The sequence below is a fragment of the Macrobrachium nipponense genome, chromosome 42, assembly GCF_015104395.2.
Source record: "Macrobrachium nipponense isolate FS-2020 chromosome 42, ASM1510439v2, whole genome shotgun sequence".
Lineage (NCBI taxonomy): Eukaryota > Metazoa > Arthropoda > Malacostraca > Decapoda > Palaemonidae > Macrobrachium > Macrobrachium nipponense.
Window position 1 is genome coordinate 6,041,934 of NC_061103.1, and position 15,091 is coordinate 6,057,024.

Genomic DNA, 15,091 nt, shown 5'->3' on the forward strand with positions numbered 1-15,091 from the left:
CGGGATTGATAAGGGGAACCGAATAGATTCCCGAAAGCTACCCTAAAAGTTTTAAATTAATATATATGTACGCTTACATAACTGTGGATTTGTTTCTCCATATGAAGACTCGTACTACTATGAGGATTTTTTAATAATAATAATAACAACAACAACAACAACAATAATAATAATAATAATAATAATAATAATAATAATAATAATAATAATAATAATAATAACCTCTATTGTCTTTTTATCTTACATTGCATTATTAAAGCCCAATTCCTCGCTGTATTTCAACACAAATAAACAGGAACATTCAACTTGACTTCCTGTCGCAGTTTCCAAGATCCTTGGGAGGTCGAGTTGAGTAACAGCTTTTCCTGATCATCAACTGCCTGCTACGGTCGCTAACCAGAGGCTTTCTCGTCAGCTGACAAGTTTGCGGGTGTCTGATTAGTGTTGGTTGTTTGTGCTGTTCGGGTCAGTATCCGTTTGTGCGTTTTTGCTTGGGACTGGGAGGGCTTGATAAGTGTATTTTTTGAGGATTTGAAGGCTTGTGAGTTTATCTTTTAAATTTTTTCGGTAGTTTAATATTGTTGAGTTTTGAGGACGGAGCGGTACTTAAAATTTTTATTGGTTTAATGCATTGTTTGTTGGGGTTTTTAAAGACCGCGAATTACTTTAAAGTATTTTAAAATTTTTTGGGGGGAGTTTAGGATAAAGTTACGCTTCAGGGACTGAGTGAAGTATTTTTTTTTTTTATATTGGTTTAATATGACGTTTTTTTGGGAGTTTGAGAACCGCGGGTTACTTTAAATTTAAAATTTTAATGTTTTTTTGGGAGTTTGAATGACCGCTAGTGGGTTTTTTCTTTAATATATTTTTCCTGTACGGAGTTTGGGCCTGCTGTCGAATTCATTTGAAGAAGGCAATGTTGATTTAATTTGTTTTTGAAGTTTATATTCTTCCCTTTTATGTAAAAAGGACCCTAATATCAGTAAATGTTCCGGTGTCTTGTTTGATCAACGGAAAGTATCTGTAATTGTTCTAGTTTGTTTAATTATGTACCGGTAAGTAGACTTAATGAAGCGATGTAGCTTTTTAAGTTTTTAATCTTCATACTATAATTTTTAGGTCATATTTTGTGTATCAAACTTTGCTTTTAATAGTAGCAGCACTCCATTGGTGTATTATGCACCCCCATGGGAATTAATGGTAAAACAAAAGCTAGTAAATACCTTGGTAACTGTCATATTGCTTTAGAGTTGAGCTCGAGAGTGGAATAAATGGTAATATGTACATAAAAACTGTAGAGATATCAGTTATTTTGCTTTAGTTGAGCAGGAATTTCGAACAAGTAATGTTCAGGAGACTTAAGATCGCAGCATTAAAACTCCAGTAACGAATAGCTTAAAATGCAATCATTTTTCAGAATCTGATAATGATTATTCTAATCTAACTAATTTCCATTAAACAGAGCATTGAAGTAACTTTGGATTCAACAGACATCGAAGATAAATCCCTTCTCGACCACTTCTTTATTCAGGACTTCGGATAATGGTAAAAAAGATGGAACAATAAGGTGAGAATCAATCTGATAAATTTTTTTTATATATGAACCTCCACCCCTTCAGGGGCGGTGCCCCTAAAGGGGTGGAGGTAACCCCCTTAAACTACTTTTGGTGGAACGTTAAGTTCTGCCATAATAGTTTAAAGGGGGTTTTCTAGCAATTTATAGGAATTTTTTATTTTTGATTATACTTTTTAACTTTATATAACTTAAAATTTTCATTGACTTAGAATTTTCATTGACTTAGAATTTTCATTGACTTAGAATTTTCATTGACTTGGAATTTTCATTGACTTGGAATTTTCATTGACTTGGAATTTTCATTGACTTCAAATTTTCATTGACTTAAATTTTCATTGAGCTATCCAAGTAGCCATATTGAAACTACATTGAAATTCATTAAATTGACTTTTTTGATTTTTAATTTAGTATAGCTCTTTATTCGTAAAATATAATTTTTAATTTAATGTAGCTTTTTTTCGAAAAATATCCTGTTTCTAATTTAAGGGTAGGCTCCACTTTGGGGGGTGCCGATCGTAAAAAATATTTGCCAAAAATACACTAATCAAGACAGGGTAATGAAATTTTCAGGCATTATTAGCACTATAATAATGCATGTTCCCTGTAAGTTTTATCATCCTACAGGGAAAATTAATGATTTTATGAAAAAAAATGTGAAAAAACGGAAATTTCCGGCCCTTTTACTGAAGGTTATTTGGTGATTGGTGAGAATCTACAGTATTGAATAGAAATTCGGTCTGACAGAATGTTGGTATATCCACCTGGAACATGCACAAAAAAAATTATCAAAATAGAACAGTAAATAAGCACGTAATAACAAAAAAAAGAGCAACAACTTTGTAAGTTCAGCGAAAGCCCCGCCGAAATATCAGACTATAGCTAGGAAGAAATATTCAGGAAAAATTCAAATCTCGATTTAGGGACAAAACCTTTTGAGAGTTTGTAGTTATTATGTCACTTGATAGCCTACAACTACTAAAAATTATATTATTTAGGACAATCAAAGAAAAACCACCCCCACCTTTTTTTTTTTTTTTTTTTTTATTTTTTTTTTTTTTTTTTTTTGAGGTGGGTTTTCTTTGATTGTCCTAAATAATATAATTTTTAGATGTTTTAGGCTATCAAGTGACATAATAACTACAAACTCTCAAAAGGTTTTGTCTCTAAATCGAGATTTGAATTTTTCCTGAATATTTCTTCCTAGCTATAGTCTGATTTTTCGGCTGGCTTTCGCTGAACTTACGAAGTTGTTGCTCTTTTTTTTTGTTATTACGTGCTTATTTACTGTTCTATTTTGATAATTTTTTTTGTGCATGTTCCAGGTGGATATACCAACATTCTGTCAGACCGAATTTCTATTCAAGACTGTAGTTTCTCACCAATCACCAAACAACCTTCAGTACGAGGGGCCGGAAATATCCGTTTTTTCACATTTTTTTTCATAAAATCATTAATTTTCCCTGTAGGATGATAAAACTCACAGGGAATATGCAGTATTATAGTGCTAATAATGCCTGAAAATTTCATTAGCCTGTCTTGATTAGTGTATTTTTGGCAAATATTTTTTACGATCGGCACCCCCCAAAGTGGAGCCTACCCATATTAAATTGTTTTTCGAAAAATATCATTTTTAATTTAATAAAGCTTTCTTCGAAAAATACCCTATTTTAATTTGATATAGCTCATTTGAAAAGATATCCTACTTTGTCCTTGAAATGATTACTAGCAGTTGTGCTTTAGTTTTTAATCAGTTATACTTAGTTTTGTCATAGAAATTCATAGACTGCTTTATATTTGCACTGGACGGGCCTTCTGTCACCCTTTTAATGATTTCAGGTTTCATTCATTGAGGAATGAACGGTACTCGGCAGTCATTCTTAAGAATTAAGTGGCGAAATCGTCCACGTATTCTCTTGATCCTAAGTGGCGAGGAGAGAGTGAATTACAACCCTGGTTATCTAAATGAAAAGCTCTAAATCTGTGTATAAGTTAATAGCTGTAGGTGTAAGAAGGATGAATGTACCTAAATATAAATATTTAATGAATTGTAGAAAGTAATTAAATACTATTAAATTTCACTATAGTTACGTTTATGTATCTTGGATAGTTGTGAAACGCAATTAATATTCAGTTCATGAGTTGTAGAAAGTAATTAAATCCTATTTGATTTCATAATTCAGTTAAATTTTTGTATCTTGAATACAGTTGTGAAACGCATTAATATGGTTTTAAGTTTAAATTTTATACTTTTACATTTTTGTATCTTGAATACAGTTGTGAAACGCAATCTGGTTTTAAGTTTAAATTTTATACGTTTACATTTTTGTATCTTGAATACAGTTGTGAAATGCAATTAGTCTGGTTTTAAGTACCGCTAATCTGGATGGTTTGTAAACTATTAACCTTGGAACTGTATATAGAATGTATACTTGTGTAAGACTTTTGGGAGAAATAAAATTCTTACCCGAGAAAGAACTTTGTCTGAATTGCTTCTAATGGAGATGATAATGAAAAGAGAAAATCTCATGAGTAGCGTAAGTTTTCATAAGATATACTTATTACCTATCATAGAAAGTGAAATTAGTTTTAACCTATGTCAAAGCGTAAAATTGTTTATAAAAAAAAAAAAAAAAACTGGGCATTACTCATGAGTTAGGTATCTTGAAATATTGTTAAGGACTCAAAAGGTCAGGAAGCCACCACGCTAATATTGTTCGGGGAACAGCTGTGAAATTTTGGTAAGAAGCGTGAAATGTGGTAAAAAGCTTTCAAATTGGTTATCAGAGAACAGTGGAGCTCACGATCCAAGAATGATCTTTATGGGTCCCTCAAACCTAAGGAAGGTCGAAGGCACCAGCAGCTGTGCAGTTTATGAAAATCACTGGAGCCATTAAATTTGAAGATCACTGGAGCCATTAAATTTGAAGATCACTGGAGCCAATAAATTTGAAGATCACTGGATTAAATTAAAAATGAAAAATCATGGAGCCTAAAATTGGAGCCATTATTTTGAAGAATCACTGAGCATTAAATGATCAATGGAGCCAATAAAATTTGAAGATCACTGGACCAATTCAAATTTGGAGATTCCAACTGGAAAGCCCAATTTAAAATTTGAATCACTGGAGCCAATAAATTTGAAGATCACTGGAGCCAATAAATTTGAAGATCACTGGAGCCAATAAATTTGAAAATCACTGGAGCCAATAAATTTGAAGATCACTGGAGCCAATAAATTTGAAGATCACTGGAGCCATTAAATTTGAAGATCACTGGCGCCATTAAATTTGAAGATCACTGGCGCCATTAAATTTGAAAATCACTGGAGCCATTAAATTTGAAAATCACTGGAGCCATTAAATTTGAAGATCACTGGAGCCATTAAATTTGAAGATCACTGGAGCCATTAAATTTGAAGATCACTGGAGCCATTAAATTTGAAGATCACTGGAGCCATTAAATTTGAAAATCACAGGAGCCATTAAATTTGAAAATCACTGGAGCCATTAAATTTGAAAATCACTGGAGCCATTAAATTTGAAAATCACTGGAGCCATTAAATTTTAAGGAGCTCAAATTTTCATTAAATGATTAGTTTGAGCTGAACTATAATATTTAGCAAGAAAATTCAGTAGTCTAACTAAACTAATTGCTTTTATGCCTGCTTTTCTTGCTTTGTGCATAAGCAAATATAAATATCAACCTGAAGAGGAAGAAAATACAGGGGTAGCTAAGCCAGCGTAGTTTTCTCATAGGCAATGAGAAGCGGTCCCTATTTTGGGCTCTGAATGGAAGATGGACCAAGGTTTCGCATATTCCATGAACAATGGAAATTTAAATTAAATAAATACTATTAAAGCAAATTCTATTAAAGCAAATACTATTAAAGCGCTTCAGTGGCGTGGTTGGTATGTTGTTGGCGTCCCACCTCGGTGGTCGCGGGTTCGATTCTCGGCCATACCATTGACGAGTGAGGGATGTGTATTTCGGGTGATAGAAGTTCACTCTCGACGACGTTCGGAAGTCACGCAAAGCCGTTGGTCCCGTTGCTGAATAACCACTGGTTCCATGCAACGTAAAAACACCATACAAACAAACAATACTATTAAATTAATTTCAAATGCTCGTAGGGCATACATGGTATACCAGCTCATAGAATAAAGGTAGTTATACGGGCAAATCAAAATGGTTGATTAGATCCAAGAAAGTTTATTCGAAAAAAGGTAGGGGCTAATATCAGCGGAGCACGGGAGCTAAGTCGATGCAGGAAATAGAAGTTAAAATCCTATTAAATGAATTTCAAACTTACGTAGGGGATACAGAATATACCAGCTAAAAGAATAAAGGTAAAGTTATACGAACAAAAAAATATTAGGGTTGATTAGATCCAAAAAAGTTTATTCGAAAAAAAGGTAGGGGCATGTATGATATGAGCACGGGAGCTCCTAGCCAACTTTGTCCGATGTGACGTCAGAAGCGGAGAAACTGCGAGAAAAGTCAGAACTTTGCCGCGGTTTCTCCGCCTCTGACGTCACATCGAACAAAGTTAGTCGGGCAAAGCTGGCCGTGTGGACGGGGCCTAAGAGTAGGAAACAGGAGGTTCTCGCTAATGAGTTAGGTGGACGTCTTAAAGAAAACTCCAGTTTGCTATCGCGTTCTCTTCGGTTCTATTCTGGATAAGTCTCCAGAGAAATTCCTTTTAAAGCTAAAACTCTTGATGAATTAGATAATTTGGGGTCATGCTAACAGAGCGAGAGAGAACTTGTTACTGTTAACATCAGCAATTGCATAGCAAAAGTGCATGTAACTTAGATCCATTCAACAATTATCTCAGAAATAATCGCGGTCCATTTGCAAACTGGCATTCAAAATTTTAAGTTTTAAGAAAAATATCTAGCACAACAACTATTGTGTGTTTCTAGTGACTTTATCAAGACTTTTTATTTTTAATTTTTTATGGCGTTACTGTAGATTTAGTAAGTTCAGGCAGCGCTACGTCTGTATCAATGATTAAAAGATAAGATAGAAATCGGTTACTGAAGCGACTAGAAATATGGCCTTCAACGGTTGGAGGATGAGTAGAATAATTCCAACATTATATAGATGGGACGAGTATTGAAACCAAAGACACTGTTGCCAATTAATGAGGGAAAATTCCACATGAAGCTGGAAAGGAAGGAAATAGGCTATTACGAGATGCAGTTCAGAATAGAAGGAACTTGGAATTAAACCAAACAGACGGCTACTGGTTAAAACAAAAAATGACCCACTTAAGAAAGAAGTGGGGGTCAAAGCTTATGCTACGGATACTTTGAGTAATTACTTATTATTATTTTTTCTTTGAGCAGAGTAAATTAAGAGACTTGGACGATGGGGAAGAAATAGTAGAGTTCAACCTCCAAAATAATAAGGACCCGGCTTTCCCAAAAAGGAGAGTAGAAAGAATAGATAAGGAAGCGAAAATAGTTGTATTATTATTGACTGAATAGAGGCCCTTAACGTAATTAGAGAGAGAGAGAGAGAGAGAGAGAGAGAGAGAGAGAATGTCACAATACTTAAGCTTTCAGTTCCAACCTCACTAATAACTGTCTTTTTATTTCCAGGTGTTGAAACATACAAACAGAACACGTGCGAAGACGCCTGGCTGAATTCACCAAAGATCATTATTGCACAGGAAATGTCATTCAACAATTCCTGACTGAATATTGGTGAGGTTTTGCTACTTTTAATGGAAGCTAAATTTGTTGGTCTTTTTTTCAGATATTAAACATTTTTCCTTGCGTATTCCATTAGCTAACATCAAGGGCACTTGGACACAACCATTCTATTAATCAAACAGTCAAGTTTACGTGTATTAAGGGATGCGTAGGCCCTTGAGGTTATCCACCTGCTAGAGAGAGTCGACGATATATTTTTCGGTTATGAGATTGTATTGCTCTTGAAGGTTTGTTGTCATTTTATAGGTATTCCATAACACCCCCGGCCCCCGCCCACCCCCCAATCCTACCCATCTTCTTTTACAATATAGAGAGGCACCGTAAGTCTTCGTGTGTATGTGTGTTTGTGTATGTGTGTTTGTGTATGTGTGTTTGTGTATGTGTGTTTGTGTATGTGTGTGTTTGTGCAAGAGTACATATGTATAAATGATGACAAATATACAACAGATATCACATGCTAAAGTTAGCCAAATTTCATTCCTTCATTTAGCTTCCTCATAAATAATTTCGTGACCTTTTTACATCGTAGGCAGGAACTAGGATGCAACGGTGGAGAGATGTGGCGTGAGCCCCAAGGGGTCACAATGAGACCCGGGTCTCTCTGTGGAGGTAAGGACTGACTCGAGTTAGCAGCAAAAGGATAAATGAAAAAATGTCTCATTTTTTCACTATTCGAGACTATAAGATTTCCATCCTCCTACGACAGGTGCCCCTTAGGTCGGGGTTAGTGCCATCAGTGCACCTCATGCAGTGCACTGTAGGCCTTCTTAAGGTTCTTTGCAGGGTTCCTTTGGCCCCTAGCTGCAACCCCTTTCAATCCTACTACTGTACCTCCGTTCATATTCTCTTTTATCCGTCTTACTTTCCCCCCTCTCCTAACGATTGAGTCATAGTGCAACTGCTTTGAGGTTTTCTACCTTTTACACCTTTCAAACCTTTTATTGCTATTTCCGGCTTCAGGGCTGTATGACCTCACAGGACCCAGCGCTTGGTCTTTGGACTAAATTCTATATTCCCTTCTATTATATTTTTACAGTATGCGAGAATCTCGGCAATTTCACTTCAATGAAGACATTGCTGTTGTGTTTTACGTTGATTCACAAAACAGTCTGAAATAATTAGAATAACCAAGAACAGAAATGACCAGAAAAAGACTCATCATTTAGTAAATGATAACAATCTGAATTAATTCATAATATCTAAGGACAGAAACGAACAGAAAAGGACCGATCATTGACTAAATGAACAAATAAATAAAAGAAGGCTTAACTCAGTATCCGGTTCGACTTGGTCTTCGAGATTAAAAAGCCCGATTCTGTGAACGGGAGGACACACACACACACACACAAACACACACACACACACACACACACACCCTTCATAAAATTTGATATCACCTGATCTTATTTCAAAATAACGTAAGGCTGTTTATCTTCTACAGAGTTAAGTTGGATTAAATAAAGGAAGAGAGAATGGGGGTAAATTAAAAGACTAAAAGCTGCCTGCAGTACACCATGTTAAATGCAGGTCATCGATGGGAATTGGCTGACTATTCAATCAATTTTCCCTCGAGTACACTCTTAAGGAGTCCACGGACGTGGGTTGGAGAAGCAGACGATGATGGAGTTTGAGTTTCTCTCGACCCACGTTCGTCAACACTGGGATAATGGGCCCACGGCCAAATTTGGCGCCGAGTGTTGGCATGAATGAGCAGCCTGCTCCATCCCGAACGACCACATTTAAAAAGAGTGGCCCCACCAGTAAAAGCTGTTTTGCCTTTTATGATATATTTTAAAAGAATCTAAAAAAAAGAAAAAAAAATAGATGAATATGAATATTCTGGTTAGTCAGATTCAATATTTCAAAAGTATTCGAATGACTTTCTGTTCTTGTATTTCTGGAATAAATTGTGTTGAAGCATGTCTTTAAAAAATAACTAGTTTTTCATTACGGGTCATCGAAAACAATTAATTTTGCTGCACGGTCCGTGAAAACAATTAGTTGTGCGTCACGGAATCCTGAAAAACAATAAGTTTTATTTTACATGCCCCTGAAAACAATTCGCTTTGCGTCACAGATCCTTAAAAACAAATATGCATCACTGGTCCTTGGAAACAATAAACAAATCTTTGAGTAGACAACCAAAACCGAAAATAACAAACGCGCATTGAAAGCGCTTGTTGTGAATTAAACCAGCTCTTTGACCCCAACGAATTTAAGAAAAAAAAATAACAAAAAGAAAAAAGAAAAAAAAAAAAAAGAAAAAAATACACGAAAGGTAAAGAAGAACAAGAAGTAGGGAGAAATGAGTAGCATTCCTCCGCCTCAGGATCAAGTCCAGCGTCGGTATCGGCGCCAGGGACAGGTATTCGACTGAGCATGGGGCGGGCCACTGATGACGGAGTGCCACGGAGTGAGTTACCCTTTTGCTTTGCCCTGGGTGCTCCGCTCCCAGGGCTCAGGGGCGGTCCCCAGGCCCTAGGAGAAGTGGAGGAGGAGGAGGTAGAGCATGTGGAGGAGGAAACTCAAAACGAAGGACCCGTTGGACCGGTTCAAGTGCGCCTCAAAGGTTTTCGCGGCTTTGGTCCATTCCCAGGGACCCATCTTCTGGGGTTGGTTCCCAGCGACGTCAGAGCTCGTCCTCCCTTTCCCCCTACCTTCTTCCCCCTCCCCCCAACTCACCAGAGGAGGGGGGGGGGCGCGTTCTCTAGAACTGAATTCGTTTTACGCACCAGGAAATGAGGCCAGATGAACTAATGAGGGAGACGTATTTGTAAGTGAGGGATTAGAGAAAGAATAATGGTTTTAAAATATCTATGATAAATTATAGGCTCCAGATTAGCAGCTTAACATTATATACAGGACTTGGAGATACATATAAGATATAATAAGGTTAGATAATAAATGTAAGATATACGATTTGTACAGGAGATTATTTCATCTCTCATAATCTCTGGGAAGAGAGAGAGAGAGAGAGAGAGAGAGAGAGAGAGAGAGAGAGAGAGAAGTGGTCGCCTGCCGAAATATTTTAAGTGTATTTTGAATAACCTTAAAGCGGTTACGGTTACTTAGAAACCATCAGCATTTAAGTTCAAATTTGACCGTGGAAAATGTTTGGAAATAAATGTTAGTGAATGTTTAGGACAATGTTTAAATATTTTATATACTTGGAATGTTTTCATTATGTAAACAAATAAAAAAAAAAACATCATTGTAGGCATAACGGCACCTAAATCGAACTAAGAGACAACTAGTAAAATAAAAAGGAATCTAAGGTTGCTCACTAAACTATCATAATTCTATATTTTTGTCATTGTTTACAAATAAATAAACGAAGAAAGATTCCACATTCTGTAATGTGGCGTCTCTTGTTTCTTATCTGTCACACGATCTTTTTTTTTTTACCTATGGCTTTAGTTTATTGGAGCTTTGTTTCTATGGTTGTTTTTGCTGTGTTTGATGAAAATTGATCACAGTACTTAAGTCTGCTATTTCTAGAAAAAAAATTTATTTCAGGTTGGTAGACCAGATTTGATATTAGTGTTTGAATGGTTCGGATATTTTGATACAAAAAAGGGCAAAGAGTTATTTAAGAACACACTGAAGATTATTCATATTATCACAACGAGAGAGGGCAGTAAACGATGGTGAGAAGTCCTTAAATTATTGGTGAATGTGAAACTCGAGATCATCTCAGGTTAAGTGGGAATTATAGGGAAGTGTTTGAGCAGTTGTGGATGGGGGTTGAAAGTTGGTTTGCAATTTGAAATAGCCTTAAGGAACTGAGGAACTGCAACCCAAGAATAATGACTTAGGAAATGACATGAAAAACCGGACGTAGGGAAAACAACGATAAAGATACAGTAAAAAGCCGTCAAAATACTGACTGATTTCAAAGGTCACGCTGTTGAACAGGTGTATGTTAATGGGAATTCCCGGAATTGTATTCCTAAGTTTATCAAGATTCCGTTTGGATTATTTTGAAAATCTCTAATTGAAATTTAGGAGCACTACCTGGTGGCATTAAGATGTATTCCATCCTGTTAATGGTAGCTTTATATATTCGCTATGTTTCTATTATAACTATCATAACTACAGGTTTGTAATTGCACTAACTATATAGAAAGCAATTCATCTAATAAGCAATTCATCTATCGAGAATGTTCAGTTTTATAGAAAAATCCTCTCAGATGCTTCCATTTGTTTTCAAAGAGAGAGAGAGAGAGAGAGAGAGAGAGAGAGAGAGAGAGAGAGAGAGAGAGAGACCCTCGCCCGAGCCCTATCCTCCTTAAAGATTGAGCAACTCTTCCAGGTCCGTATTTGGGTAAAAAAAAAAAAAAAAAAAAAAACAGATGCGGGAAACGGGAGGATTTCCATCGCCGTAATTCGAACCGGGTCTTCATCTTCTTCTTCTTCTTCTTCTTCTTCTTCTTCTTCTTCCAGCCCAGCGATTCCTCCCCACCAAAAAATTTCAAGGTCTACCTCGTCACGTGTAGGAAACTAGTTCCTCCTCCTTGACCTTTCGTTATTTTTTCTTTTTATTTTTTTCTGAGAAGAAGAAGAGGAGGATGAACGCAGCCGGGATGCTTAAGAAAAGAGTTAATGTTTTCTTTTCGCTAACCTGTCGGTACCTAGATCGAGCGAGTGATTTGAAATGACCACGCCCACCTGGTCAGGCGGTGGAAGGCTTCGATTCGAAGCAGGAATAATTAATGAGACTGTCGTATTTAATTGATGAAGTTGGATTAGCTGTCCTTTATTACACTGTCATAGTCTTTAATTCAAAGTAGAAACTAATGTGTTGAATGGTTGCAGTTAAATTTGGTGTCCCTCAAATGCTGTTATGTTTGGGTATTGAAAATTCTTTGACTGATAGATTTCAAATAATCTTTTAAACATTTTCTGTTAGTTTTTTTTACGATTTATATTTATGGAATTTTATTGGGTGAATATTACTGTGGATGTTCGTAGCTATCTATACCATTATTCATAATAAATTTTATTAGGAATAATAATAATAATAATAATAATAATAATAATAATAATAATACATAATAATCAATAATAATAATTAATAATAATAATAATAATAATAATAATAATAATAATAATATAATAATAACAACAAGAATAAGCGCGCGTGCCTATAGAACAATGCAAAACCTTATGAATTACTGAGGAAGCCCCTGAAAATAAAAAAAATTCAATCGTGAAAAAAATCAAATAAAATTCATAAAAAAACTATAATCATTAAAAAAATTATAACTACTAGAAATGAAATACATGAAAAAGTTGAAAGAATTAACAAGATGGCGAAGAAAATCTAACAATATAAAGATCACTTACATACCATCTCAAACCTCTATAGAAAAACTGACGTAAAATATGTAAATAAAAGTTGCCCATATTACCTTTTTTTTCCCTTAATTTTCACGCCTCCCACGCAGCCATAAGAAGCTCACGGAACACTCCCATTAGCGTTGTGGGTAATAAACACCCTGCCCTCCACGGGAAAAATGGTAAAAAAAAATATAAGAAACTCATTTGCTCATATGTAAAAAAAACTTTACGCAATGTAGTTTTTTAATTCTTTTTGGTTTTTTATGTTATTTTTATACATCGACGATGCGAGGATTTTTGTAAATTTTATAATCCTTTGTCTATTATCTCGTAACTTTCCCATTTTTACTCATGATTCCTCCAACTGCATTTCGGAGATTCACCATTTTATTAGTATTGTTCTAAATAGCATCTCCCACTCCATTATCCAACATACCCCTACTCCTTCAGGAGCTTGTCAAGGTACTCCAGTGACCCCATCCATTAACCTCCCCTGCCCCCTTCTATACATTTTATCCTAACCCATTCTTCACCCACCTCCTCTTGATAATACCCTACACTTCCTTATTTTTCATCCCATTTGTCTTAATTACAACCGCTGGGCAAATTATGGCTTGTTCCATTCCAGTTGAAAGGGTTGGAACTACCATCAATTTTCCCCTTTTCTTCTTATGAGTGCATCCATCAACTGACACTTCAAGTTACTTAATACTAACAGGTAATTTACGATTCTTTTTTTCCTCTTGGTAACATTATTCTCAGGTGATCTGTGTTGACCGCAATCAAGGCCAGTGTGAAAAACACATGTCTAGGAGATATGTGTCTACGCAGCCTGTATTCCAGTGGTCTTCCCTTGTCTACAAACTTTCTAATAACTGACTGACTATTCTGTGTGTATATAGTATATATATGTAGATATATGCATATATGTGTATATATATACGCCAGTGTGTGTGAGAGAGAAAGAGAGAAAGTTTATAATAAAATGGTGACTCTCTGAAATGCAGTTGGAGGAATCATGAGTAAAAATGGGAAAGTTACGATATAAGAGACAAAGCTAAATAAAATTTACAAAAATCGTCGAGTCGTCGTTGTTGAAGAATAGAATAATTACTAAAAATTATTCAAAAACTACTTTGTGTATAAAAGTTAAGTATGAAAAAGTTTGATTTTTACATATGAGCGAATGAATTACTTATATTTTTGTAACCACTGGGGTTTAGTGACAGATTAACTACAGTCATTTACAAATTTCAACTTTTGGCCAATATAACGTAGACATTACGAAACATCTCGCAAAAATTCTGATTAATTAGAATATTTCTAGTTGTGAGGAAGTTTTTGATGAATAATTGGTTAGGCATCATTAGTTTAAATAAACATTGTAGCAGAAGTCGTTATTAGATCGTTGATTTGGGAAAAAAAAAATGTAAATGTCAGGCTTAATAAAATGTGCAGATATTGACATGTAGATATAATAATAATAATAATAATAATAATAATAATAATAATAATAATAATAATAATAATAATAATAATAATAATAATAATAATAATAGACACGATCAGGAAAGAATATATGCAGAGACTCAAGGCGATACTCAAGTCATAACTCAACGCCGGAAATATGATAAAAGCCATAAACACATAGGCAGTACCAGTAATCAGATACAGTGCAGGAATAGTCGAATGGACGAAGGCAGAATTCCGCAGCATAGATCAGAAAACCAGGAAACATATGACAATACACAAAGCACTACACCCAAGAGCAAATACGGACAGACTATACATAAGGGAGAGGACTACTAAGTATAGAGGACTGAGTCAACATCGAGAACAGAGCACTGGGGCAATATCTGAAAACCAGTGAAGACGAGTGGCTAAAGGGTGCATGGGAAGAAGGACTAATAAAAGTAGATGAAGACCCAGAAATATACAGAGACAGGAAAATGACAAACAGAACAGAAGACTGGCACAACAAACCAATGCACGGACAATACATGAGACAAACCAAAGAACTAGCCAGCGATGACACATGGCAATGGTTACAGAGGGGAGAGCTAAAGCAGGAAACTGAAGGAATGATAACAGCGGCACAAGATCAGGCCCTAAGAACCAGATATGTTCAAAGAACGATAGACGGAAATACCATCTCTCCCATATGTAGGAAGTGCAATACGAAAAATGAAACCATAAACCACATAGCAAGCAAATGTCCGGCACTTGCACAGAACCAGTACAAAAAGAGGCATGATTCAGCGGCAAAAGCCCTCTGCTGGAGCCTATGCAAGATACATCAGCTACCTTGCAGTAATAAGTGGTACAAGCACCAACCTAAGGGAATGATAGAAAACGATCAGGCAAAGATCCTCTGGGACTATGGTATCAGAACAGATAGGGTGATACGTGCAAATAGACCAGGTGTGACGTTGATTGACAAATTCAAGAAGAAAGTATC

At 35.7% G+C, this 15,091-nt stretch overlaps 1 long non-coding RNA gene across 1 annotated transcript; it reads left to right on the plus strand.

The window, feature by feature from the left end:
• Nucleotides 1–239: 239 nt before the first annotated feature.
• LOC135213402 (uncharacterized) lies at nucleotides 240–4,456 on the plus strand. The gene is made up of 3 exons (XR_010314103.1): nucleotides 240–465; nucleotides 1,463–1,567; nucleotides 3,413–4,456. It is a non-coding gene; the product is annotated as an uncharacterized LOC135213402 (long non-coding RNA).
• Nucleotides 4,457–15,091: the final 10,635 nt, after the last annotated feature.